At 33.3% G+C, this 27,865-nt stretch overlaps 1 protein-coding gene across 1 annotated transcript in view; it reads left to right on the top strand.

The window, feature by feature from the left end:
- The first annotated feature begins 407 nt into the window (after positions 1-407).
- LOC137632019 (uncharacterized protein DKFZp434B061-like) overlaps positions 408-27,865 on the top strand; it is a 280,319-nt gene continuing 252,861 nt past the window's right edge. Inside the window, exon 1 of the mRNA XM_068363995.1 lies at positions 408-644. The gene's annotated coding sequence lies outside the window, so the exon portion shown is untranslated. The remainder of the gene's footprint in view (positions 645-27,865) is intronic.

Raw genomic sequence — 27,865 nt, 5'->3', positions numbered from 1 at the left:
ACAACGAGCTTTTTACATATGTTGCTGACAAATAAACACACTTTCCCCCCTAAAAAAAAAAAAAAAAAAAAAAAAAAAAAAAAAAAAAAAAAAAAAAAAAAAAAGGTAACCTTGGAAGTCAAATAATAGTTAAGTTTGCTGAAATAATGTGACAACGGTTTATTTCACTATAGTAATTGGCCAGTAAGATTACAATTGTTGTAGAAATCCCAGATTAACCAAACTCTCTCTTTTCCAGAGACGACTTGGTACGAGAAACAGATTCCATGCTGGAGACAGAGATATATCAGCCTAAAATTTATTCAAGTCCCGTAATCTCCTCCCTTGAGCCGCTTCCAATGCCTTGGACAGTCAACAATTTTGGATCTAAATGAGCCTGGGAGGATGAAGAGAGCTTTCAGAAAATAGAGAGAGAGAGAGAGAGAGAGAGAGAGAGAGAGAGAGAGAGAGAGAGAGAGAGAGAGAGAGAGAGAGAGAGAGAGAGAGCTCTGAACTATTGAGAAGTGTTATTACAAACCGCCACCCGCCCCCTTCGAGTCCTTCCCATCGCTCTCTTCTCCCTGCAATCTCCTAGAGCGAATTCACGGACTCCAGAGAATATACGGAACATTATTCCATCTTCGCTCACAACTTTAGACATTAAGGTAAGAAGAACTTTCCTTTCTGCAATGAAGTTTCCGCTCAACTCTTTCCCGTGAGGGAATACATAAGTTTACTGAGAATTGAAATTTCATTGAATGTAGTATGTCAGGCACGTGAAGGAAAATTTTTGATATTCAAAGTCAAAAAGGGGTTAAATCAGACAAACATATATATATATATATATATATATATATATATATATATATATATATATATATATATACAGTATATGTATATATATATATATATATATATATATTATGTGTGTGTGTGTATATATATATATAATATATATATATATATATATATATATATATATATATATATATATATATTCTGAAAATGTGTTTCATTAGACAAAAAAAATTGGAAGAAACCATTAAAGGTTTTAAAGGACGTTCATGAAAGGTTTTAAAGGCTGATCATGAATGGCAGAGGCAAAGGACAGTGACATTGCCCTATCAAGCGGGACAATGCCCAAGAGACTCTCCACCAAAGCTTGGACCAAGGAGGGCCAGGCAATACCTGATGATGACTTAGCAGGTAGACTTATAGGGTCACCAAACGCACCCCCCCCCCCCCCCAACTCCTTTGCATGTGTGCACGCGTGTGATTGTATGCGTTACCGCAAAAGCATTTATATCTACAATTTCTTTATTAGAGTTACAATAAGTAATATGAGCCAGTCAAACAAACATATAATTACAACAGTATATACTGTAGATACACACTGAGTAAAATAGACAAAACAGACCATGTCGAAGGCTCCTTCTCATAAGAGAAAACTGAAAACTAGTAAATGTTTACTCGAATCAGTACTAGGGAACCCTTTGGGCAAAAAGACGGAATGAAAAGTATTAACAACTAGTCTTTTAATTAACTTTCAGGAAGGAAAACTATTTACCTGAACGAAGGAATAAGATTCCTTCCAAGAACTAATTAATTTTCTTTCAGTTTTCTCATTTTTTAAGGTAAATAAAGTTAATTAACTGCAACTCTTCTGCAATGACAGATCAGCTAGAAAGGTGTTAGATTACACTGAAGAGGGGAAGGAGGTCCACGTTCTGAGAATGAATAGGATGGAAGTGATTAGACTAATTAACTATCAAGATAACAACTTGAATCCACGTAGTAACTGTACAGTAAATTATACAAACGAACACAATAGTAACGAAGCAATGGAATCACAATATAATCCAATAGCTGTATTTGGCAATGCCTAAAATAATATCGGCAAATAAATGAAAGAACCTGATAACCCACTGGATAGAAAGCCTCTGATGCCATTCCATGAGATGAAACATTACATGAGAAGACCTCTTGCAACGATATTCTCATACAAAGATGGGTGTCCACATCAAATAAGAAGAGGTGCTATTTACTGCTGAAGCATTTTTCGGATCATAAAAGGCATTCCCAAATCATTAGAAGTAAACTTCGTCATATTCATAATATGAAGCAACGAAACAAAAATATTCTTTTTCATTCTGTGCCAACAATGTTAAAACTTTTTCTGTGCCACGGATGTTAATACATAGAAGTTCAAAATCCAAATTCTCAAAACGTTATTGAGTAGGTAGAGAATGAGTCAGGAAAAACGTTGCTTTTGGAAACATTATACGGAACCAGATTACATTTGCTCTACTCGGGCATAAAATCCGGATTTTATTACATGTGTGTTATGCAAGAGTGAGAGCGAGGTTCTGAGAATAGCTCAGAATGTAAAAAGAGCAGGATCTAGTGCCTTTAAACAGGTTAGGCAAGAGACGATTTTAATGAGGTATTACAGGGAAGAAATACGAAAGAAGTTATATACCTAAGGAAACCAACAATAGATGAGAAAGAAGAAATGTTTTGCAAGACCAACTATAACACAAATAGGCTTGCCTCATTAAAATCTTTAAGACAATATGCAGAAGGGCAGGGTAAGACCATCTATAGGAAGTTTGACAAATAAGTCCTTTGGATATCATATGATTGATAAATGTTAAAGGCAATGCTGCTAGAGTCGCAAAAGTTTCATAGATTGACCCTGCCCCAACAGAACCAGACAATAATGGTTGGATAGCAGACCGTCAAAGCAGGGTAAGCTTTCTTTGTGAACAGGTTACATATTTGGACTAACACACACACACACGCAAGTGTGTTGTGTGTGGCAAGCTGCGACCAAGTCTTAACAGAAAGACAGGCTGGACATGATTGGTTTATTAACAAGACATCACTAGCTCATATAAAAAATCTCAAGGATAACAAAGGCAAAAAACACTTTAACAATATGAAACATGCAATGGCAAGCTTCAAACAGGTTTTCTAATATCAATGAGAGAGAGAGAGAGAGAGAGAGAGAGAGAGAGAGAGAGAGAGAGAGAGAGAGGAGAGAGAGAGAGAGCGCAATCGCATGTTACTGTATAAGCGTTAAAATACACGTGCATTACGTGTGTATGAGGACCTGAACCACACTTTAATTCCCTTTTGCTACAAAAAAAAAAAAAAAAAAAAAAAAAAACTCCTAGTTTACTGTTTGAGGAAGAAAGTGAAGACAGACAAACTTCCTGGGAAGAATGTTAGTTTTTATTTACCAATTGAACAACAGATAATGAAGATATTTTCTTTCATTTACAGACAATGGAATAAATCTTAAATATTAACTGAACTGAGACGTCCAAGTAATTTTGGTAACCATCATAAAACATTAACTGATTTCTAGGTGTCGAATCACGCATTTACTCTTAATTTTTTAACCATAAAAGACAATAATAAAGGTTTCTTTAAGTTTTTTACAGTTTATATAGGAGATATCTATTTTAATGTTGTTACTGTTCTTAAAATATCTTATTTTTTCCTTGTTTCCTTTCCTCACTGGGCTATATCCCTGTTGGGGCCCTTGAGCTTATAGCTTCTTGCTTTTCCAACTAGGGTTGTAGCTTACCAATCAATAATAATAATAATAATAATAATAATAATAATAATAATAATAATAATAATAATAAGCCAAAACTATCTTATTGGATCGGTATACACGATTTTCACTTTGGTTGTAAACAGATTAACCAGCAAGGAAAATTCATAATGACATAAGTTCATGAATTCTAATTAGCCTAATCTACTTGTTACTAATATGCAGTGTCCAGCAAGAGTAATCAACACAATCTAATATGTTTCTTTACTCAAAGCTTGTTAAGATGATGACTAATTGGATTCACACCTCCAGAACATTTCTCTCGCATACATTAAGGCATCAAATGGAGAATTGCAGGAGCTTAGTTTAACTGACCCACCTCTGGTTATTTGACTTAATCACATTTCTTCAGAATGTTAAGGTCAATGAAATTATTGTTTCAGTTTAGATGATACACTTTACCACGTAAGACTTTATCTAAATTCCAATCTGAGAATCAAGGAAAAGATACATAATTACAATTACCTAATTGTTTTACCTCCAGGGATTTTAGTTTTTGATATATCCTTTAAAACAAGAAATATATCCGTTGTAAATTGGATTATATTTTGCTTTTTGCCTTGGTAATAGACAATTTTATGAATGGTTCTTAACTAGTCTATTTTTTACCCTACCCCATATCATTCCCAAAGCGGAGTTGTACAACATCCTACAACTTGTAAATCTTTAATCTCTCTCTCTCTCCTCTCTCTCTCTCTCTCTCTCTCCTCTCTCTCTCTCCTCTCTCTCTCTCTCTCTCCCTCTTATAAGTATAAGCAAGATTTAGTAACAATGATATAAAATTCTCTAATCTTACATTCCATAAAAAATATTCACTAATGTGAAGTCTTGCAATCCTGTTTCATTTACGTATAAAACACATGAAACAAAATAGGTTATTCTCTCTCTCTCTCTCTCTCTCTCTCTCTTCTCTCTCTCTCTCTCTCTCTCTCTCTCTCTCTCTCTCTCTCTCTCAAGCAAGATTTAGTAACAATGATATAAAATTCTCTAATCTTACATTCAGTAAAAAAAATATTCATTAATGTGTAGTTTTGCAATCGTCTACCATTTACGTACAAAACACATAAAACAAAATAGGTTCTCTCTCTCTCTCTCTCTCTCTCTCTCTCTCTCTCTCTCTCTCTCTCTCTCAATCATAATTTGCACAAAATAACGATAAAAATTAGACCAAATACACTAGTTACAGGTAACAGTTATGAAATATGTAGTCGTACAACATCAAGTTCCTGTTACAATGAGGGTTTCGAACTCTTTATAATTTCCCCATAAAATAAAACTGCAAGATTTTCTTACTTCAAAATTATGTGATAACCTTTAAATGTTCTAACCTCATTCATAGCAACAAAACTTTGTAAAATGCTGTCTATTGCCTTCCTATACCATCAAGCCTTCCTATACCATCAACGCTTCTCTAACTCATATGGTTTAAAAACAGGATATTTTTTTTTTCTCTCTCTCTCTCTCTCTCTCTCTCTCTCTCTCTCTCTCTCTCTCTCATTTTTATTTCCTTGAGATTATATAGTATAATCACACGTTAATGAGGGCAATATAATTTTACAATCTACTCAAGCACAAACCGCAACAAATTATTTTTCCAACCCAAAGTTCTTCCATCCTTAACTAATAATATGACTCATATTACAGATTAGAATAACGATTACTTTGGACTTTCTCTGCATCTCTTTGGTGTCAATGTGCAATGCTAAAATAACAAGATGCAGACATAAATTCTACTTTACACACAGTAAATAAGTATTTTTCCAATGAGTACATATTGGATTATAAAATCAATTTACTCTCCCTCTCTATGTATATGTTATCAGTTGAAGATGGCAGCCTCCCTAGACTGTCTATTCAAATCTGCCAGTGGCAGAAGATAATCTTTCCGCTGTAAATACAAACAAATCCCTGATGTCTCAAGATCATCTCGCATTAAGCCTAAGGCCTACAAAGTAGGTAACTTTTGTACCGATCTTCTTTTTCCAATAACTCACTTTGTGTTATCATGGTCAAACATAAATAACAGAGTAATAGCAAAGAGTTGACTGTTACACACAACAATGAATTATCTCTCCCAAGCAAGATTATGAAATCCTTCACGAAAAGATTATATATTAAACATCTCTCACGATATATATTGTAATGTCAGTGAGTATCATTATATAGTATTGGAGTAATTACATAAATATAGAATCCAGTAAATAAGGAATTGAAACTTTAAGAAACACATGGGATTATCTTCTATATAGGTTTAAATAAATAATTTTCTTTTATCTTTAAAATACCCCTTTCTTTATCTGTATATCATTAAGTGAAAGTATAATCTTAAATTAAGAATTTCATTAAATTTTGTACAGGTTATTATTTATCTAATGTGACTTTTAGTTCTTTTAAAAATAAATACATAAAAGTCACTTTTCCTGCTTCCTTCTGTCCCTGATATAACCCTACAAAAAAAAACGTAATATTTAATTTTTCATAGGTAAGCTACACACACACTCACATAATATATATATATATATATATATATATATATATATGTATGTATGTATGTATATATGTATGCATGTATGCATGCATGTATGTATTGCATAAGATAGAACTATCTTTGTAAAATGACGTCATACAGACCTTGATTTACAGTCCTCTCACAATTACGGTTACACAGTCAATTATTTCTACTCAAGTTATTCCGGAAATTATCCCTAAAAATTTCCAAACAAAATGAGCCGTTTTTTCATGAGTCACTAAATACAATTAAAAAAAATAATTTAGTTTATCTACCGAACATCATAATTAGTTAAAAAAAATCATATAAAAATCACGTATTTGTTTCAACCTATACAATATCCCAACATGACCTACTGAAATGCAATAAATCAATTTAATCTGTATTAGTCTTTCATAAAAGAATAATGCAATCTGATGTCATCTAATATGGTCAGCGTCATATCTACGTTCAGTAAAATCTAGTGCAGCAACGATAACTTTCTTATTATTTTATTATGCTATTTTTACTTCATAATCAGAGTAAGAAATCATATAATTGGATAACAAAATATAAAACTCCATCATGTTATGCACTAATTAATATTATAATTTTCATAATCCGGAGAAATAATCAACGCACAATATGGGCAACTAGTTTCCCTTCGTCTGACAAGAAGTTAATCGCATTTATATTTTAAGTTTCAGTTGCAAATCTATTATCATGTTTAATTTGTATATGGGAAAACATTCACATAATATTTTATGTTAAAAGAACCCTATTTTAGTTAGTGTAATGTTTTGCACTTTTCATTAGTACATTTATATACAGATTAGACATTTCATGCACAGGTACATTTTTATACAGATCAGACATTTTATGTACAAGAATATTTTTATATAGATCAGACATTTCAGGGACACGTACATTTCTATTCAGATCAGATATATGATGCACAAATACATTTTCATACAGATCAGATATTTCATGCACAAGTACATTCCTATACACATCAGACATTTCATCCACAAGTACATTTCGATACAGATCGGACATTTCATGCACAAATGCATTTTTATATAGATCAAACATTTCATGCACAAGTACATTTCTATACAGTTCAGACATTTCATGCACAAGTACACTTCTTTACAGATCAGACATTTCATGCACAAGTACATATATATACAAATCAGACATTTCATGCAAAGTACATATCAATACAAATCAGACATTTCATGCAGAAGTACATATCTATACAAATCAGACATTTCATGCAGAAGTACATATCTATACAAATCAGACATTTCATGCATAAGTACATATCTATACAACTCAGACATTTCATGCAGAAGTACATATCTATACAAATCAGACATTTCATGCAGAAGTACATATCTATACAAATCAGACATTTTATGCACAAGTACATATCTATACAAATCAGACATTTCATGCACAAGTACATTTCTATCCAGATAAGACATTTCATGCACAAACAAAATTTTGAATTGTTCCAAATTACAGGATTCATTCTTAAACAACACCTCTCTTTACGATTAACAGAATCCAATGTAACTCATGATTCACCCAAACAGGGAAGACCAGAGAAACTTGGGTCTTTCATGGTATACAATGTTGAAAGGAAAGTCAATATCCATTATGCTTAATGAACCTGACATGACGTGAAGATCCAATAGACGTCACAAGCAAGACAGCGCCCATTGTGCCGTGTCTTTGATGAAGCCCTCAGATGAGAGGTTAATGCAAAGCTTATCATCCATCAATCAAGTTAAACATATTGACATTGCGGTTAAGGCATCGCTCCATTCTATTAGTGAGAGGATTGTTGATAAAAATAATTGTGAGAAAATTGTAAATAAAATAGATTCCTCTTGCTATCATCGGTTTCTCTGCAGTGCCTGTCAGTACACATAGCCTTGCTTATATATACATATATATATATATATATACACATTATATATATATATATATATATATACACATATGTGTATATATATATACACATTTTTATATATATATATATATATATACACATTTACATATATATATATATATGTATATATATATATATATATATAGTAAGTTTTTTTTTACTCAATTATTTTTTATTTGTGTAATATAAATCCCGCTGAATAACTAAAAAGAACTTAATATAGTCAAATATTTAAAATGATCCAAGGTACGTCTATTCATTTGCATCTGCAATATCTTCACCCGTAACAATTTCCTCTAAACAAAATTTGGGAATAGGTGATATAAATAAGGATTTCATTACACCAATTCTCATAATTTATAACTTTGGTTGTCATGATACCAATATAATTCGTATCATGTAGAGCTGATGATTGCATTTAATAAGGTGATATCTAGCAATTGGCAGCCACCGACATTAGGATCAATTATGGACAAAATTGCAAATCAAGGCTATGAGTGATAAACTCTACGGGGAAATCACATATAAATTTCATATTTCATTTGAGATTAAATTGACTGCATATCCAGAATAATTTGTAATATCAGGGGTGGAAGAATGTTTTTAATGATAAAGATCGACACATATACCTGCCTTGAACTGAGTGTGCTTTATAAAAGTTATATTTGGAGTGCTTTTGGAAACAGTAAAATACACTTTAACTCATAACAAGGAGTTACAAGGATTTTGGATGTCTCCAAGACTTTTAGTCCACCTGCGGAGACTCCATTTGCTCTTTGGTAGAGCGATTTAGTTTAAGCCTTTAGAGAGTTCTTATGATCTTATCTAACGTATTCTTGAACTCGTATACCGTGTTACTGTTTACTACATCCGCTGGAAGTATATTCCACGTATTTTGCTATTTTGTATGCAAAGAAATTGCCACATTGAGTGGTGTTGTATCTTTTCAATTCCAGTTTGTATCCGTTACCTCCTGACTGATTTGTGCTAAGCGTGAATAGATTGTTTTAATCTACATTTGGTATTCCTTTAAGAATTTTTAATGCCTCTATTAACTGTCCTCTTAGTCGTCGAATTTGTAGATCATAAGTTAAAACGTTCCAGCCTCCGTCTATATCCAAATTGCCTCAGTATTAGAACTAGTTTGGTGGCTCTAGCTTGTACTGCTTCCAGTCTATCTATATCCTTCTGAATACTTGGAGCCCAGAATTGGACTCCGTATTCTAGATGGGGTCTTACTAGAGATGTGTACAGTTTTAGTACAGTGTCTTTGTTTCTTTATTTGAAATGTCTCTTAATGTAACCTATTAGTTTTTGTGCTTTCTTTTCAGCTTTTATGTTCTGTTTGGCAAACTTCAAATCCTTGCTGATAGTAATATCGAGAACTTCCTCTTAGTCCACACTTTCTATTTCATTACCCAGCAGTAATCTGTTTGTGGGTTACTGAAACCTATGTGCATGGCTTTATATTTCCCACAATGGAAAGGCATTTGCCATTCTCTGGACCATTCTCCTAGCTTCTCTCTTAAGGCTTCTAAGTCTTCTGAGTTCGCAGCATTCATGCCTAATTTAGTATCGCCGGCAAATTTGGCTAGTCTACTTGTTAATACTAAATCTATGTCATTAGTGTAGATCAGAAATATCAATGGGCCATGGACAGATCCTTGGGGTACTCCGCTTATAACAGCTGCCCTCTCTGAAGCTTCTCCATTGATTACAACTCTCTGTTTTTTGTTTGTTAGCGAATCTCCGATCTATTCCGCTGGCAAATCAATGATGCCTAGTGCTCTAATTTTGACCATTAATTTTATATGAGGAACTTTGTCAAAAGCCTTTTAAAAGTCTAGGTATAAGATGTCTATTGCCCTGCTTTTGTCATATATGCTAAACATGTAGAAAAATTCCAAAAGATTTGTCACACATGATCTTTTTTGTTAAAAACCATGTTGGCTGTCTATCAGATGATTGTTTTTCTCTATATGTTCTACTATTGAATCTACTATAATTGATTAAACAAATTTGCAAGGTACTGAGCTTAGTCACAGAGGTCTGTAACTGCCAGGTTCTTCTTTTGGTCCTTCTTGTAGATTGGAGGAACATTGCTTAGTTTCCATCCTTGTGGTGCCTTTCTCTCGTCGGCTGCCTTTCGGAACATAATGTAAAAGTGTGGGGTTATCTCTTCTAGTTCTATAATCTGTCTTGGATGAATATCATCTGTACCTGGTGCCTCAGACTTATTGAGGAGGGAGAGAGAGAGAGAGAGAGAGAGAGAGAGAGAGAGAGAGAGAGATACTGGTGCTATTTGAGGGAGAAAACCATTTGAACACTTTTCCTTTTATATGGAACCATTATATGTCCTCTAATAAAACGATGCTTCACTCTAATAGTTTAAATCAAGCTAATCCTCAATCTAAAATACGAAGAAAACAATAGGAAAATATATATATATAAAAAAGAACTGTTCTTTATACTTGATATTTGTGGAGGAGCTGGCCCTAATCTCTATACTTTCGCAGTTTTTTATTTTTCCTTAACCTTTTGAACCTGGACCAGGTTAATCCATAAGGGTGTCTGCTCCCTCAGTATTTACTGTATTCTACACCCAACAAAAATGTTTCAACTCCATTTAATAAAAAAAAAATAGAATAAGAATAAATGCGAAATGAAAAAAACAGGGGAAGGGCAAATGATGGGGGGAAAATTTGGATAACGACGGGTGAAAAAAAACACGAAACTGAAACGAAAAGGAGGTAAAAAAAGCAACGGAAGGCAATGAGCAGAGACGAAAAAATATGACATTTGCATGGAAAGCAAAAAATAGAGCGCGTTATTAAATTCATTCTCAGATAATGGACTAAAAAAAAAGACTAGGAAAAAATAAAAAATGATAAAGATAAATCCAATAAGATGACACAAACTGTAGAGAAGTCGGTAGGAGAGAGACTGAATGAAGAGAGGAGGGTAAATATTGATCTCCTTTATATAATAAAAAGCAATTGTCTGGCTCAGAGACATTGCTAGACATATAACTACTTGGTCTCTCCAATGCCCTAGGGTAGGGGTGACGGAGTACTCATACCCATGTAAGAGGGGGTACCACAAGAGGTACAAGAACCCCCAAATTGCCCCCACAAATTGCAAAAACTGCCGTGTTGTAGTTAGAATAGGAGTGAGGGGAAGGGTTGAATGTGGGTGTGCATATTTATCTAAATATTTAGCCGTCATTTTTTTTTACGGCAAGCGTACACTAGTGAAGAATAAAAACAAATTAAGAAAAAAAAAAAAAAACGAAAAAAACATTCGACCTCCTTATAATTAAATGAAATGCTCAGGAAAAAATTATATCAGACTATATGATTGGGAGAAACAAATTTCGAAATGAACTTGTATGTATGTATATGTGTGTATATATATATATATATATATATATATATATACATTAAGAGCGTCCAGACATTAATGTATCAAAAATATAAGGCTTTTTTGAATATGATAAACACGTCTAAATGTGCAAAATTTATTATTAATCGAATACCACGTCACAAACATACCAATTAGCTACGATGGTGAAGGTTGGTTGATTTCAATTCTAAGTACAAAAAACCTGAATTCGACAGGTATCAGTAGAAAAGATTTGTCATTGACTTTTATCTTTCTTCCTGGCCAAGTGGTTAGTCACTGTTCATAAAAGTTTCCTGGACCAGGGTTCGACTCCCGGCCGGTCAGAAGCTGTTGTGTTTGTGCGATTTCGCCCGGGGCTTTGATCCCGATGTCGTTAAGAGAATCCAGACATTATTGTATAAAAAATATATGGCTTATTTGAATATAAAAAACACGTCTAAATGAGCAAATTTTTTCATTATATATATATACATACATACATACATATATATATATATATATATATATACAATATACTGTATAGAAGTATGATTACAAGAAATAAATTTCGAAATGAAGTGTGTGTGTGTATATATATATATATATATATTGTATATATATATATATATATATATATATATATATATATATATATATATATATATATATATACACTGTATTGAAGTATGATTGGAAAAAATAAATTTAGAAATGAAGGTGTATATATATATATATATATATACATACATTATATATATATACATACATACATATATATACATATATATGTATGTGTGTGTATGATTGGAAGAAATAAATTTCGAAAAGAAAGTGCATATAAAATATTATAGAGAGAGAGAGAGAGAGAGAGAGAGAGAGAGAGAGAGAGAGAGAGAGATAGAGAGAGAGAGAGATAATTTTCCTAATGAAATTATAACACATTTTAAATACCATAAAATTACTAAGCCCTCATTTTTTAACCCAGAAATTTTAACAGGATTAGTTTACTGAAATTTACACACACAGGTCAAGAACTTCCAAAACTACAAATCCTTTCATTATTTCATCAGATGTTTCCTTGTTTTTTTTTTTTTTCGATTTCCATTTGGTCTTAAAATGGTAGAGGATAATGAAGACAGAAAATGTAATGAAAGAAAAAAATGATGAGAGAGATTTAGATATCGTAGCAGGGATACAAAATGAAGGAAAGGCAAAATAATAAAAAAAACCGAAGAGGCGAAATGAAAATAAAAACGGACTTCATGTCAGATGACTATCATCACTTTAAGAATTAATACCATCTCCCCACCAGCATCTCTTTCAATCTCCGGAGAGAAATGTCATAAAATCCCAATCTCGTTCTGAAGGCAATCAGGTCCCCATTAAACCCTTAGGAAAGCCTCAGGTCAGAAAGATAACTTTCCCATCAATCTTAATGTCACCGAGGCAGGACTCATATGGCATTTACGGATACATCGATGTCAAGAGACGTCAAGCTAATTTGTTTCATTTACTGTGAAAAAATACAGAAAATCTAAATTATGAATTGAGATATAATTCTCTCTCTCTCTCTCTCTCTCTCTCTCTCTCTCTCTCTCTCTCTCTCTCGCTTAAAATATGAGAATGAATAAGGTATTTAGTCCTTTGATAGCAAAAACATTATTCGATTTACCTTCGGGGAAGATATTTCACTCCTCATGATTAACAAACAGTCGGCCATTTCCCCCCTCCCATTAGATCCTCCTGCATTTTATCCTCGTGAATAAACCATATCCCCTTCCCTTCCAGCCTATTCCATTCACCTTAAAACAGGTCCATACTTCACTCCTAGGGCAACCCCCACCCTTGACATCCAAACTCCCCTCCCTACTCATTCCCTACTACATACATTAGATAGGGGAAAAAACCCTAGGTTTGTGACGAAGCTGGTATGTAAGCTCATACTTAGGTGACACGTGAGTCACAGAGGTATGGGGGTAAAAGCTAATCAATCAAGCCTAAGAGCTGATGTGGAAGACGATGCCATAATGTGAGCCGTGCTTGAGAAGTCAAATGAAAAGCTCCTGAAGTGGGAAGAAGAAGACCTAGTTACGTGCTTCCTTTACTCTTCTTTCCTTAGAGTTGGTTAGGGTGTTACAGTGTCATGGCTAGAGAGAGAGAGAGAGAGAGAGAGAGAGAGAGAGAGAGAGAGAGAGAGAGAGAGAGAAGCGAATTTTCCAATCGAAATTACAAAACATTTTAAATCCCATAAAATTACTAAGCCCTCATTTCTGAACCCAGAAATTTTAACAGGGTTAGTTTACTGAAATTTACACACACAAGTCATGAACTTCCAAAACTACAAATCCTTCAACCTTTCCCTTGGTCCTAAAAATCCCAATATTTCCTCCTTTCGCAACTGAATTCTCTTATTTCATCAGATGTTTTCTTGTTTATTCCTCCGATTTCCAGTTGGTCTTAAAATGATAGAGGATAATGAAGACAGAAAATGTAATGATAGAAAAAAAAAGATGAGAGAGATTTAGATATCGTAGCAGGGATACGAAATAAAAGAAAGCCAAAATAATAAAAACCAGAAGAGGCGAAATGAAAATAAAAACGGACTTCATGTCACATGACTATCATCACTTCAAGAATTAAGATCATCTCCCCACCAGCATCTCTTTCAATCTCCGGAGAGAAATGTCATAAAATCCCAATCTCGTTCTGAAGGCAATCAGGTCCCCATTAAACCCTTAGGAAAGCCTCAGGTCAGAAAGATAACTTTCCCATCAATCTTAATGTCACCGAGGCAGGACTCAGAGATGGCATTTACGGATACATCGATGTCAAGAGACGTCATGCTAATTCATTTCATTGATTGTGAATAAATACAGAAAATGTAAATTATGAATTGAGACATGATTTCTCTCTCTCTCTCTCTCTCTCTCTCTCTCTCTCTCTCTCTCTCTCTCTCTCTCTCTCTCTCTCTCTCTCTCTCTCTCTCTCTCTCTCGTAAAATATGAGAATGAACGAGGTATTTAGTTCTTTGATAGCATAAACCTTTAACCATAAACCATAAACCTTTGATACCTTCGGGGGAAATATTTCACTCCACACGATTAACAAACCGTCGTCCACACCCTCCTCCCATTACATCCTCCTGCATTCATTTTATACTTGAAATTAATAATATCCTCTTCCCCACCAGCCTATTCGATTCACCTTAAAAACAGGTCCATACCCCATTACAAGTGCAACCCCCCCCCCCCTTTACATCCCCACTCCCCTCCCTGCTCATTCCCTACCACATACATTAGATAGGGGAAAAAAACCTAGGTTTGCGACGAAGCTGGTATGTAAGCTCATACTTAGGTGACACGTGAGTCACAGAGGTATGGGGGTGAAAGCTAATCAAGCCTAAGAGCTGATGTGGAAGACGATGCCATAATGTGAGCCGTGCTTGAAAAGTCAAATGAAAAGCTCCTGGAGTGGGAAGAAGAAGACCCTAGGTGCGTGCTTCCTTTACTCTTCTTTCCTTAGAGTTGGTTTGGGTGTTACAGTGTCATAGCTAGTGAGAGAGAGAGAGAGAGAGAGAGAGAGAGAGAGAGAGAGAGAGAGAGAGAGAGAGAGAGAGAGAGAGAGAGAGAAAGAGAGAGAGCTCACCGTATCATTACAAACTAATACTGATGCATGAATGAACAAGCGAATCTAAGAGAAAAAGGGAATGAACTCGTAAATTTCTGACAAAAATAGGATTTTTTTTTTTTCATATCCAATATTATTTATGCAAGTTTGAAGGATAACGCCATATAGGGTTAACAAATCAGGACACAAAACTAGAGGAGTTTAACTTCAGTTTGAGACTAAACTCTAAATTAATGCATCGGTAATAATCTCAATTTTGTTAGAATGTTTGACAATTTGTCTCAATGATTTATTCGCAATTGATCATTGTATGATTGTATGTATATATATATATATATATATTATATATATATATATATATATATATATATATATATATATATATATATATATATATATATCAGCTTTCAAATTAAACTGCTATGTCTCTTTGGCCTTCAGAGGGAAAATTAAATCTGAAACTAGTTTGCAAATACGTTACAAGCCCGTAGAGTATAGGGAGTTCCCCATAATTCCCATGATCCCATTTATTTCCCATTCCACCATCAACGAAATTTCCATATATCCCCGTCGAACCCCACATTAATCTTACTCAAAATGCAACGGGGCCATAATCTCTCACTTTGAGCTAAGGTATATTATCAGATCAGCCGAAGGGAACCTAACCCCTCCCCCTCTCCCTCTCCTCCTGCCAACATTTAATATTCCTACTTCCCTTTTTAGGATTCAAAATCTTATACCCTCCTGCAGCATTATGTTATTCCCTTGTAATAATATCCTTCATCCTTATTACAAAACAAGAATGAACGTTTTTCACTAAAAGGAATCACACTATACCTTAACCCATTTAAGCTCTATTTAAAAGGATTCCCATTCTAGCTCTCCGCCTACTCTATTTTGTACTGCAAGTGTTTCATGCACGTAATATATTGCAACGTTATTGCTTTTCTTTATATATCTCTCTCCCCAAAAATGATAATAGAAACCTGTTTATGCTTGTTATAGCATCTTTTAGACTGTTTGAATTTTGTGTCTATTCTTACTCTCAACTGTCTCTATAAAATCTCGTTGTCTTGTTGAATAAAACTCACTTGTATTCATCTAGCCTCTCTGTTAACACATAACCACCCCTCACATTGGTAACCACTCGAGTAACTACTCCACACCACCTTTTTCGTCCACCAGTTCGCCATATCCTTTTTACAATGCCGCCCACTCAGACTGACTCTCCCATACATGCCGCCTCATTGAAACTGCCACCCTTCTCCAGCAAAGAAGTGTTCGCCTGATCCCAGTATGCCGAAGTTCAGTGTCGCCTCACGGGCATGACTTGCTCAAGTAGCAAAGCAGTTTATGTCCTTGTGACAATCCCCGAGGACACTTTCCGGGAAATATCCTATTGGCTTTGTGACCGAGGGGACACCCTAATAGAAGGATGATGCCCTCAAAAAATACTTCCGGGAGCAGTGCTCACAATCATCAGCTGTTCGTATAGCCAAGTTTATCTCAGCTCCTCAACAGCCGTTGGGGTATCAAAAGGCCTCCCTCGCCCTCAGGGAAAAAAAACCCTGTATCACTCGCTTGCAACCTGCTGCAGATGGTTCTCCTCGGGAAGTGAAACTACATCATGCCCTTTGGGTATGACACCTAGCTGAACCTGTACACGCTGCCATCCCCTATGTTGATACTTTTCCCATTAAGGACCTGATGACTAAAGACGACGCCCCTATGGACAGCCACTTCACCACCTTCAAGACCTACATCATTGCCTTCACTCCCGATGAAGAGGACATCTATTCAACAATAACTGAAGCTGGAACCCACCCCCCGGTGACATACTAGAAGAAAATGTAGTGATCGTTGTTGTGATGTTTTTTTCTTTTTTTTCACTATATCCACTTTTCATTAGGTAATCGGGTTAATTAAGTGATAACTATGTTGTTAGAATCTACATTCTGTTAGGGAAATATTGTTAATGTTTAATGTGTTATACACAAACACAAACACACACACACATATATATATATATGTATATATATACATATATATATATATATATATATATATATATATATATATATATATATATATATATATATATATATATATATATATAATACATGTGTGTATAATACACAGTATATCCAGATATATAATATACAGTATATACATACATAAATTAATACATAAAACATTAAACATTAACAATATTTCCCTAACAGAATGTAGATTCTAAAAACATAGTTATCACTTAATTAACCCGATTACCTAATGAAAAGTGGATACAGTAAAAAAAAAAAAAAAAATAAAAATCACAACCACGATCACTACATTTCTTCCACAAAATGCTCATTGCGAGTCGAGGCAAAATGGCTCAATGCTGGAGCATTAAATCTGTTGGGCCGTGGCCACTCTTGATTCACTAATTCCCAAAGGTGTAAGCTGTTACCGAAATTCATATAAGATGAAAAAAATGGCTTGGGTTTGGTAAACTCCTCTAGTACTTGCTGACATAGCAAGTACTAGCGATGCCCTCTTTCAAGTCGAAAATATCTATGGTGGGTTTATATACATATACAGACAAACACAGAAACATATATATATATATATATATATATATATATATATATATATATATATATATATATATATATATATATATATATATACATATATATATATATATATATACATACATATATATATATATATATATATATATATATATATATATATATATAGGTGGGTTTAAATACATTTACAAACACACACACAAACATTTTACAGATATATATATATATATATATATATATATATATATATATATATATTTGTTTGTGTCTGTATACGCATATAAACCCACCATAGATTATATTTGTGTAGTATTTGCAACGGTCATATGCCTCATAATTGAATAACATATATATATATATATATATATATATATATATATATATATATATATATATATATATATATATACATGTAAATAGAAAGATAGATAGATAGATATACTAAAAAAGGCAATTGAGTTAGCGGGGTGTACATGTTTCCTAGTAGCGTAGTTTCTTTAGATTATCAGTTTTATTTTGCGGATTTCACAAATTCTATTAGTATAGTATTTTCGTAAGAACTATGACTTTATCAAAAGACTACCCATTAAAAATAATTTTACAATCACTTTTATATAAAAGGATTCAGCTAAAACTACGACTAGTCAATTCATCAACAATGCTTTAAAAGCTTCAAGAAAAAGTAAGAGGAAATTATTTAAATATTCATAAGATCCTTTCCAGACTATAAATAGAAAAATAATTGGAAGTAAGCTTATACGTATCCACTTAAAAAAAACACAATCATGCTTGTACATCCATTACTGCATATATATATATATATATATATATATATATATATATATATATATATATATATATATATATATATATGCAAATATATATATAATATATATATAAATTATATATATATATATATATATATAATATATATATATATATATATATATATATATGTATATATATATATATATATATATATATATATATATATATATATATATTAACGCAACTGAGACAATAGGGAGCCGAAGTCTGATGCCCCACAACCACAAGCTGGTTCACTAATCACAATAACTGCTTTAGACACTCACAGACCTTAGGGCCTTGCCAGTGTTCTAACACAGACGCCCTTTTACTTGACTCTTCCAGTCATTATCCCATCTGAATAGGAAAAGGACTGTGTGTGATCTGAATCATAATAGTTTTCACCAAGCTTTATGTATTTTTTGTCATCAGAGAAAAAGAAAATCAACTGTATTATGCTGAAAGCAACCATCCCGCACGAATATTCTTCCGAACAATGTTGATGCTTGAACCAGGTGTTCCTTTTAATGTTAACTTCCATTCTCTCCACGTGATCAGTCCACTTCGAAACACTCTTAACCGTCCCTTCACATAGCCTATATGCATACTTAATTATTTGATTTTATGGGTATACTGACTAATAATGAATCTAGATAAGCGTCGATAAAATGATACAGAAGTTTTAGCAAAAGGGAAAAAAGAACTAGAGAAAAACCTCTGCCGCGTCACATTCCCCATTTGCTATTAGGTGTTCTCTCATCATTTCTATCTCCCTTTGCAATGAAAAGTTCTCACTGCTGACTTTTCACTACCACTTCTAATCAAGTCCCGCTCAGATTTAAAAAAAATTGAGGCCTTTCCATGATGTGGACTGAATAGGTGAACGCACACGTGCGCAGAATGAAATCGGAACACAGTTTTCGAGATGTTACATTTTCCTTTTCTTCATAGAATATTTATCCTTGGTTATATCTTCCTATATATCCATCATTTGTGTTACCTGTTTCAACGGAATATCGATAAAAAAATCAGACATCCTTTTTCATTCCTTTCAATCTCAATGGTTCTCGATTTTATGGTCTAAATGCTGACAAAAATTCCTTTCACTGAACATTATGTAACAACTCAGTAGAGAGAGAGAGAGAGAGAGAGAGAGAGAGAGAGAGAGAGAGAGAGAGAGAGAGAGAGAGAGAGAGAGAGAGAGAGTATGGTGTACATAATCATTCAATCTCAAATAAACAACGTATATAAATTAGTATACATAATCATATTGGCATATATTCCACAAGAAATACTGTGCTTAGAAGAAAAAATACCATAAGTGGCTTTGAAATAAACCTCCTTCAATTTTTCATTTAATTTTGGATTCCTCTCAAGGTTTCATCAGTTATGAGGCCCTGTTCCCGGTGTTATCCCTGCGATCCGCTAAAGAGGAGAGACGCGTTTCGGGTTACCAATTAGGATTCCCTGTTCTTTTATCGTTCGTGTGCGAGATGAACAATGAAGTGGGGAAAAGGACGTCCTTAACCATTAATCTGCGCTTGTTGGTTTTGAAAGTCTGCCTGCTTGTCTTCTATATTGCAGGATCAAAGTTTTAGATGCAGCAATGGCTAAATTATAGTCAGATTCTATCTTCTATATGGCAAGATCCAAGGTTTAGATACAGCAAGTGGCTAAATTATAGTAAGATTATATCTTCTATATGGCAAGATCCAAGGTTTAGATACAGCAAGTGGCTAAATTATAGTAAGATTATATCTTCTATATGGCAAGATCCAAGGTTTAGATACAGCAAGTGGCTAAATTATAGTAAGATTATATCTTCTATATGGCAAGATCCAAGGTTTAGATACAGCAAGTGGCTAAATTATAGTAAGATTATATCTTCTATATGGCAAGATCCAAGGTTTAGATACAGCAAGTGGCTAAATTATAGTAAGATTATATCTTCTATATGGCAAGATCCAAGGTTTAGATACAGCAAGTGGCTAAATTATAGTAAGATTATATCTTCTATATGGCAAGATCCAAGGTTTAGATACAGCAAGTGGCTAAATTATAGTAAGATTATATCTTCTATATGGCAAGATCCAAGGTTTAGATACAGCAAGTGGCTAAATTATAGATAGTTTCGATCCCATTTTAAGAAGCGCAAAAATAACGTGCCGGATTCAACTGACTGGATAATTTATTATAAAAAGGGTTGCACTGGTTATCAATATTTACAATATATTACTTAGAGATATCATTTACGTAAGGAAAAATATATCACCTAATACATTTATTATTTTTTCAAATAGACAAATAAATACTCTCTACTTTTTAAGAAATCAATATTCATAATAGTACTCTTAAATTTTTATGATCGTTGGTGAATATTTAGAGTAAAATCAAAGTTATATGTTTCATAGGGCGAGCAAACATCAACATGAACGCTAGATTGGGTATTCCTAACATGACCGAAGAGTACACATAAAAACATTTATAAGGGATTTCTGAGATATATTATTTTATACTTTTTATTTCTATTATCTTGTATCAAAAATGCTAAATTTCATCCAACTGAATTTGCTTTCCAAACGAAATCTAAATTTACATTAGGGTTTGGACACTAAAATATTGGAGAGGGATTGATGAACTAGCGCTAGATATCTCTTGGTTGACCATCTCTCCACTGTCAATCTGCTCCTCACCGATATACTTCCATCATATTATCAAGGTCTTCCAAGCTCCCTCCTGCGTCCTTTGTCGAAGTGGTATCCTAGATACAACCAACCCAAAACCACCGACGGTCCCCAAGGATCTATAATCCCAATCCAGCCTCAAATTAACTCTGGTCGAATGCTCAAAGCTAATCAATTCTATTACCAATCACAGCTGCGTCTGAGGAGTTTTATTACCAAAGATTTTTCACGATATTTTGATCTCACAGGTCATATTTCTTTTCTATTATATGTTAATTCAGTAAATGAAGTTTAAATCATTTTATACCATGGTCTTCCACTGTCTTGGGTTAGAGTTCTCTTGTTTGAGGGTACACTCGAGCACACTATTCTATATGATTTCTTTTCCTCTTGTTTTGTTAAAGTTTTAATAGTTGCATAGGAGGTATCTATTTTAATGTTAACTCTTCTTAAAATATTTAATTTTCCTTTTTTCCTTTCCTCATTGGGCTATTTTCCCTGTTGGAGCCTGCTTTTCCAACTATGGCTGTAGGTAATAATAGTAATAATAATAATAATAATAATAATAATAATAATAATAATAATAATATGTAAATTACGAAATAGACGCTAATTTTGCCATGGCAGATTGATTAATAGTTTTATAATGTGGCTTTCCAAAAGGTAGTATGGAAAAGAAAAGTATACTGTATAAAGAAAACCATCTCTACTGTTATTTTTACTGGGAATTTCTTTTTTGCCGATCAATGAAATAGCGCTCAAAATATACAAACACCACGAAAACATTTGTAATATGCGAGTACCATAATCACCAATTTATCTATCGTTATCAATAGTGTAATTAAAAACTTAATAATGGAAATATTTTTGTCCTACAAACCACGTTTTTATCCCCCCACCCCCCAAATGGAGTAAATCATTCTAAAAAAGTTATTTATGGAAATAATAATAATAATAATAATAATAATAATAATAATAATAATAATAATAATAATAAGTGAAAGATATTTGAGACGAAAAAAGAAAAAAAGTGATGTGGATAAAATGTTGATAAATAAATGGTAAAACAAAAATGCAATAATGCATAAAGGAAGTGTAGGAAATATGATGAATCTGAGGATTGAACGGTAAAGGAAAATGTATCTAGTAGAAGAAATTATTACAAAAAGAAATAACGTTGAGAAAAATTTATATAAAAATAGACATAGAAGTAAAGGAATGAGATGAAGGAAATTAATAATAAAAAATCGAAAAAATACCAAACAATTAGATCATCACTAGACATAAACGAAATAAAGCAGTGAACGTTTAATAAGATTAATCGAACAGTAAATAAGTATAACGAGGGAAAATGCAGACGTTAAATAAACAAAGATGAAGGTAAACTGATAAAACAGTAAAGAAAGGATGAAGTAAAAGTAGTGAAAAGGCAATAAAAGTGAGGATGACGGCTAAAACTAACATAAAAGGTAAGTCTAAAAAAAAAAAAAAAAAAAATTTATAATACGACGATGATGGGAAAAAACTGAAAGAATACAGGTAAGAAATAAATACCAAAATCAGAGAAATAATGAACCGGTAAAGGTAGAATAACTCAAGAGTATTGAATAAATATTACCGGAAGAAGGGTGAATTATACTGATAAACCAAAAGAGGAATAATAAACAAAAAGGAATGATAGAGAGAGAATGATGAGTGCTAAAGCAGTTGAGTAACAAAGCCAAAAGAAATGGATTGCAAAGCAAAGAAATAAAGCTAAAAGAATAAAGATAGAAAAAATAAGACTGAAAAGGAAACTAATTAGAAAAGGGAGAGGAGTAAATGAAGACTAATGAAGGTTTCAAAGCATAAGGAAAGACTGGTGAGAGAAAACAGAAATGAATAAAGAATATATGAAATTTATCAATATATTAAAGAATAGTGTCGATGAAATGCTGTTAAATTTGATTGGTAATAGAATATGGAATAAAAAAAGAAGGAAAACCATAAAGCATTAGCGAAAGAGAAAATAATATAAATTCTACGGAAGGTCGATAAAATAGAAAAGAAAAACTGGCTTACAAAAATTATTACATGGTAAAAAAAAAAACAGAGCATTAGCGAAGAAAAGAGAAAAAAAAATATAAATTTTACAGAAGGTCGATAAAATAGAAAAGAAAAATTGCATTACAAAAAATAATTATACGGTAAAGAAAAGATGGCAAAGGAAGATTGGCAATGCAGCAATTAATGAAAGAATGCAATTTCTATGGAAGTTATGAGGTTACATTGAGCGAATATTAGTCATCTCCTCTGCTCTGTCCACTCTCGAATCGTCTGGTTGGTCTTTTCCATTTCTGTTCTCAAAATATTGTTAAAGCTCATTTTTCCTTTTCATCATTATTTACTTGATTTTCTTTGTCCTATTTTAGCAACGACGTCTTTCAGACCAATGAACCACTGATTGTTCCCGAAAATTCTTATTTATCACTTTTTTATTTATCATTCCTTTTCATTAATCTGCATTGACCTATATGGATGCGTTTTAAAACAAAGAGCGAATAACCTTATTGAAGAAATTATTTACCAGTTACAAATTTGTTGTTTCTGTAAAACATGATTTTAAGTGTCAATGAACCATTATATTATCAGATACTGACATTATTTTCCCTTACGGGCTGCCAACGCAAGAGCCCGTGTCTTACGTAAGTTAGGGCAATATAAAACGAGAAAATATTATTTTCTTCATATTCCCAATCAAACTTTACTTACAAAAGCTTCATGAATGAAAACCAACAGCTTTCCAACGAGTTATTTACTTCCCTACGATGAACAATTTCTAGTTTCTCTCTTCAGCCTCTCATGAAAATCTCTAAATAGAGCCACAAAGACGTCAAAGGAAGAGCTATAGCACTCAAGGGCGAATCTTTTTATTCGTCTTGCTCTTTATGTCATCTGCAGAGATGCAAATAAATCCAGTATATTCTCTTTTAGTCTTATAAAGATTCAGCTTATCCTCTGGTACTTCGGGAGAAATAAAAGGAAATGTCCTCTTGCTTTCCTGCTCTCTTTCTGTTACTATTTATGCGGATTTGTGAGTGATTACACATTTTTCATACACATTTTCGGAGTCTTTTTCATAATGCTTTGCATTAAATCGGTATTCATAAATATTTATAAAATCATATCAGGTACACCACACGCATATATATATATATATATATATATATATATATATATATATATATATATATAAACAATATATAATGTGTGTGTGCAATTAAGCAGCTCCCCCTAAGTGTTTCAATCCCTAGGAAAATCAGACTATATCATTTATAATTTAGCACGTGAATGCAAGTAAAGCCCTAGGCAGGCAACTTCCACAACATTAGCAGCTTTATACACCTACACAGAACGTTCATCTTCATCATTTGTGAGACAACATATTCATTTTACATGAAACCATTCACTCGTATGGTTACTTATACATCATTTTCCATCGTAAGAATTCTTCCGTGTATATGTACACCACAAAATAAATATTTTCTCTCATGTCTTCTTGTCTATACTAGCACTGCTTCCCGTCTATCGATGTTTCTGTTAGCAATGGGATATAATCTCGGATTTAGCCTCGACACCAAGTAATTGAACGCAAGGGTTGTCAATATCCTAACTATTCATTCCCCAGTCTATTAAAGTAACACTATTCCATTAAACTTCATATTGTCACCAATAACATTCCCAACACCCTTAACAGATGAACAGCTATATCTTTAAATAATTCCTTAAAAATATTCTAAACATTCAGATTTAATACTTCCACTCACACTTTCTACTTTCCTGTAAAAAACAAAACCGCCTCCGGACTGTGAAATGATCCAGAAATTTTGCAATCATAAAATCACTTTACCGGAGTGTAAAACTAGTTCAATTTCATGCATTCCCCTTTTATAAGTTCTATGTATGTAACCATGTATTCCTTTTCCATTCACCTTTCTCCTGTGGAAATGGTAAAGCCTTAAGAAGGATAAAGCCACCCCAATACTTGCGGGAGATTTTCGTTCCCTCAATTGACACACTTCGACGTGTCGGTGATAAAAGTCTTCAGAAACGAACTTAAGAAGTGTGTGAAGGGTACGGGGGTGAATGCCATGTGGTAGAGAAAATGTTGAAATCTATAAAAAATTTTAGCTTGCATAAATGTTCGTGCTTATGCTATATACGTGCCAATGCGGTCCATTTTGGCCGCACATTACGTAAACGGTGCGGAACTTATGTATGTATAATGCGCGAACATGGCACAGAAATTGCTTTACGCTTCGTGCTACTGACATGTCATGCCTTACAATGACCATTGCGCGACATGAAGTTCTTCAATTGCACACTAAGGTAAGGTGGCTGTCAATAGGATTTGCATTGCAGAGTTCTTTCAGTTGAATACTAAGGTGAGAGAATTCTTATCTAGGCAAGGAAGAACAGAACAAATTTCTTTGGTGATATGAATAATTTGGCAAAAACTGCATACTTGGTAGATTTCTTCACAATTTTGAATGTCCTTAATCTTTCACTTAAGAGAGAATATTCCACCTTTCTTAATTTTGCAGAAAAACTAAATGCCTTTCAAATGGAGATGGATCTTTCGGCGTCCCAAATGAAAGAGAAATTTGTAAATGTTTCTCATATCAAATGTATCTATTAAATAAAATGAGACTGCTATTCCATTCAACAACAGCTTTCAAAGTTTACTGCTCCAACATTTTGGAGAAACTAAGAGACGAGTTTAGTCGACATTTTCCATACCTTACTCAAAATAAATCATTTGGTGCAAAAATTGAAAATGTTCCTGAAAACATACAGAGGAATTTATTAATCTCATCACGTCTGACAGTTACTACGATACTCGAATCTTTCTGAAGATAACTTAAAATTCTCGTATGTGTGAAGCCCCCTTTTCATCTTAACTTTGAATACAGTCGCAGTTCAGAAGTAAACTCCATGCTCAAGATGAACTTCGTTGTGCTGTATAGATATCAACACTCCGGATTGAGAAATTGGTGATGGAAAAACAGGCCCAACCATCACATTTCGAACATCTTTGTTTAAACTTTATTATAGATAACATTCAATTAAGCAGGGTGTCAAATAAAGATATATACACACATACACACACACACACACACACACACATATATATATATATATATATATATATATATATATATATATATATATATATATATATATATAAATTTCTACCTCATACTTGGGATCGAACGCTGGCCCCTTCTAATGAAAGGCCAGCGTTCGATCCCAAGTATGAGGTAGAAATTCATTTCTATTTGAACACGTTGTTGTGTTGATATTTATCCATATATATATATATATATATATATATATATATATATATATATATATATATAATTATATCATATACAAACGCATATTTTTGTTTATGCTATTCAATAATAAAATAAGTTACTTCAGTCATGTTGCATTACTGATGTATACCTTAATGAACTATACTTTTTATTAAAAAATAAAGACTATAGCCTTGATATAAAGGTCGTACAAGTGTCAGAGTAGATTTTCTCAGCTTAACACCCCTTTCTTGACACCAAAATGTTCTGGTACCTAGTTCTCAGCGGAGTGGAGTAATAACAGGGCAGGTCAACTACAATCTACTGACTTAGCTGATGTGGGCAAAAGATTATATTGATCAATACCCAACACACACACACACACACGTGAAAATGGTAATCAGTTTTTTTACCAATATTTCAATTTTTTCTTAAAATATTCTTCGTATTCAAAATGAATGCGAAAGAACTTAATGAATTACCTAAGCAAAGTATGGATGTTTTCATCTCTAAAATACTCTACCTCAACAAAGGTACTGTAACAACAACAACAACAACAACAACAGCAACAACAACAACAATAATAATAATAATAAAATAATAATAAATAATAATAATAAATAATAACAATAATAATGACACTAAAAAACAACTACACATCTCAGCAGTGCAGTGGCGTCTATATTCCAATCTGTATTCGCGCTTTCTTTTAGAGAATCAAGTTATAGTCGGGCAGATAATGGAACAAAATTTTACGATGCTCGAATACTAAGGGCTAATCTATGTATTGCATCGCAATCAACACTAACTCTGCTATCTCTAATAATTCCAAGAGTTATTCACCGTGAATGATGCCTGCTCCTTTGAGGAAGACATCTAATGAGGATCTTCAGTAATGATAATACCGAAAGACTCATCAAGGGGATCAAAGTGATGTCGTACGTCCACTCAAAGTCGTCCACTGTATTAATGAGGGAGTTTGTAATTCATTTTAAAGGAAATAAATCTAATAAAAGCACTGATTGATTCTTTACTGTTTTTGTGCTGTGCTGATTTTCCTCAACATATGACGTCTAAATACATTCATCATCATCATCATCATCATCATCATCATAACCTCCTACGCCTATTGACGCAAAGCGCCTCGAGAGGATTCATTGGCTAGCTACATCAAAGGATAGCCAGATCCTTGTGATGCATAGTGCCTATTTAACTAAGGCATGTGATCCCTGTCGTTCCATACTAATTCTAGTAAGAACAACTGACACACATCAGGAGTATAAGTCAAACAGGCAGTTTGTCATCGCCTTAAACCCGATCTATCACCCTGCTTCCAGTGACTCCATCGAGATTTGGGGGAGGGGGGGGGGGGGGCATTTTCTCCACACCCAAAGCTCTCATTACTCCACCA

Source organism: Palaemon carinicauda, chromosome 40, assembly GCF_036898095.1.
Source record: "Palaemon carinicauda isolate YSFRI2023 chromosome 40, ASM3689809v2, whole genome shotgun sequence".
Classification (NCBI taxonomy): Eukaryota; Metazoa; Arthropoda; class Malacostraca; order Decapoda; family Palaemonidae; genus Palaemon; species Palaemon carinicauda.
The sequence above is the reverse complement of the archived record's forward strand: the minus strand, read 5'-3'. Positions and strand labels throughout refer to the sequence as shown.